The 3,300-nt window shown below is 29.7% G+C and overlaps 1 protein-coding gene across 1 annotated transcript in view; it reads right to left on the minus strand.

The window, feature by feature from the left end:
* LOC106691387 (esterase FE4) overlaps positions 1–3,300 on the minus strand; it is a 33,984-nt gene that overhangs the window by 22,478 nt on the left and 8,206 nt on the right. The window lies entirely within an intron of this gene.

The following is a 3,300-nucleotide window of genomic DNA, read 5'->3' on the forward strand; positions in this document are numbered from 1 at the left end:
AATTTTAAAAAAAAATAAATAAATAAAAAAAGATAAATAAAAAATTAAAAATAAATAAAATTTAACGAATATTAGCAAAATTAAATAAAATATAAATGGCGTTGATGACCAATGAAGTTTGGCGCCACTAAAGAACCAAACAAACAAACAAGCTTATGATTCTATAGACCACCAAAATCGTTATTCTGAGCTCAGGAGATGTAAAACAAGGCGATTATTATCACCTATCTTATATAGTTTAGCACTACAATACGTTTTTAAAAATGTGATTTGTGGGGTTTAACAAAATAAAAAAAAGGGTTTAACTTAAGGTGATAAAATACCGGTGCTTGGGTATGCTGTGTTATAAAGTGTTTTTTTTCTGACCTAGAAAAAATAAGAAATAACAATTATAATATATCTATTAAATCTATAATATAAAACACCTTGTTTTACCAGTATGGCATTGTAAGATAGCTTGCCGGGTCCGCTGAAGGCAGTGTCATCGATGTTGGTATGTGTTTGCCTGTTATAAAGTGTAAACAATAATTATAAACAAATGAATATATCCATTAAAGAAATTGTCGAGTTTGTACATGTATTGAATCATATTTAATAGTCCTTGGTATTTAAAAAGTGTTTAGAGTTAATGATTGGAGAAGTTTGTCGGGGGGTGGGGTCAGCAAAGAGCAACATAAATAAACAAAACCATATTTATTTATTTTATGCCGACGTTTCGACCTGAGTCTTCATGAGGGCTGAAACTCAGGTCGAAACGTCGGCATAAAATAAATAAATATGGTTTTGTTTATTTATGTTGTTCTTTGCTGACCGCACCCTCCCGACAAACTTCTCCAATCATTTATCTACGGTCAACTATCTACACCTCGTTTAGAGTTAATATTTTTATATTCGTAATTGTTATAAAACTAAAGAAAAAAATCATAAGAAAGCAAAATATGTAGTTTAATTGAAAATCCTACTAATAATTAATATGAAAAAATAAATATTTATTTGGTTCTATTTTATTTCCATATTTTAGAGCTAATATCAATAAATCCAACTACTTTCCGTGGACTCTACGAAAAACTGGTTTTCTTGGTATTTCGGGATTCTTTCATGTTTTCAAGAAGGAAAAGTAATTATCAAAATATAAAATAACTGCTTATCTCATTATTGAACAAATTATGTCTTGTTAAGAATGAAAAACAAGATCGTTAATCCGTATTATGTCTCTAAGAACGTATATTATTTGATACTACGTTGAACTATGTTTTAAAAACAGCTTTTCTAATCCTGCCGAATGCTAGAAGGCTTTGTATACATGGACGTAACTACATTTTTTAATTTTTTTTTATCCATTTTTCGGTGCAAATACATATTGGTAGACTACTTGGTCTTACAAAGACGTATGTCTAAAAATGTTTTATTTTAAATTTCAGACTTAGAGTGCTACCAATCGGTAGTTTCTCTCCACGTCTGTAACACTCCATTTTAACTAAGATCAAATATACTGAATGTATTATATAATATACAGTTGTAATTTCAATAAAGATATTAAAAAAACATTTCAGACAAATGTATGTAACATAATAATAATATTACATATTGACATAAACTGTAATAGGAGATAAATCTTTGCAATCCCAATACATTCGTGTCCCTCTCGGCCCTCCAGTTGTTAATTGGCGTCAGACCGATGAGTAACAATTTAATCAAATTCCTTATCCTATTTTTTGCTCACGCATCCACAAACATATCCTTGACGCACCTTCTTTTCCAAAAGGACTCGTCCGCCTCAAACGTTTTATTCTGAAACGAAAACCATTGCCCTTGAAAGATGGCTAATTATCTACTCTCAGTCAAAATGGCGAGTAAGCATAATAATACATGAAATTGCTCTTTTTTTATGCCAATTTTCTTTTCTTTTATGCAATAAAATATAAACAATTATTTTAGGCTTACGCATGCGCGTTTATTATTATCCTTTACACGCCTAAATGTCCTTGACACACCTATATTTCTAAAATTAATTAAAATTTTATTATTTTGATTTTTCGTCTTGTTTTCTTAACTCTTATCTCTATTAATTCCAGTTATAAAACTCCAGAATCTTTTGGAATCTTATTTTTTTCATGTACTCGCCCTTCCCTCGTTTGGAACCCTTTTTTTTACTGCCATCTTAACTGACATTTACTTCACCAATCTAATCCAATATTATAGTAGAGATATTTTGTAACTACTTTTTTTTTTTCTTTTTTTTTTTTATTTATGTATAAAAAAGTTGTGAAGTATCGAGTCAGTTAGTTTTTAAAAATTTTCTTTCTTTCTTCTCTGTATCCAAAATTATTCATAACGATGAGAAGATAGTTAACCTTAGAAAATATATATGAGGAGAAGATGGATGTGGGGTGCGGTCAGTAAATAAATATTTAACAGTGCCAACGTTTTGGTCATAATTTCTTCCCTTCATCAGGGCTACTAGTAGAAGATCGGCAATCTAAGTGGCTTAGATTCTGCTACTAGTAGAAGATCGGCAATCTAAGTGGCTTAGATTCTGCTACTAGTAGCCCTGATGAAGGCTAGAAACTATGGCCGAAACGTTGGCACTATTAAATAAGTTCTCTTAACTTATTTGTGTGATTAACTGACCGCACCTCCAACCATCTTCTCCTCATATAAAATTATTTATAGTCAATTTTAAAAAAAGTTAGAATTAAGTGTAGTCACACTGTTTTTTAGCCAATATATGTTATTGTATATTTAAAAATACCTTTGTAATTGTTCTAAAGAGATGAATTCCCAAAGTAATAGACGAAATGTTTTTTCCAAATTTTTACTAATTAAATTTATTTAGAGTTTTTAAGATTTGAGAAAGTGCGGTATGCATTTTTACATCTTTATGGCAAAATTATTTTTTGACGACTTTAAATTTTTAATAAATTCTTTGAGCAATGGGTTATGGGATTAAATTGGGAGTTCTGGTTGCAATACCTTCTTGCAACAATAGCATTTGTAGTTGTGAGCTACCAGTTACCTACTGTTGTACATTTGTCAGACTTAAAGTACTCATTGTTGATCTTCAATAATTTTTAGAATAATGAATAAGATGGTCAGGGGTTCGATCAAAAGAGAACATAGTTAACCACTTTTAATTTGCTGACGTTTCGCCCGACTTTGTAGAACTTCATCAGGTCTAAAAAGATACAAGAACAACTAAAAATATTTTGACATAGTGAGGTAATAAGATTCAAAAAGTTAAATTAAAGTAGGTTTAAAATTATTTAAAATAAGTGAAAAGAAAATTATATATAAATGAAA

This window comes from Halyomorpha halys, unplaced genomic scaffold, assembly GCF_000696795.3.
Source record: "Halyomorpha halys isolate HHAL.00 unplaced genomic scaffold, Hhal_1.1 Scaffold2308.1, whole genome shotgun sequence".
Lineage (NCBI taxonomy): Eukaryota > Metazoa > Arthropoda > Insecta > Hemiptera > Pentatomidae > Halyomorpha > Halyomorpha halys.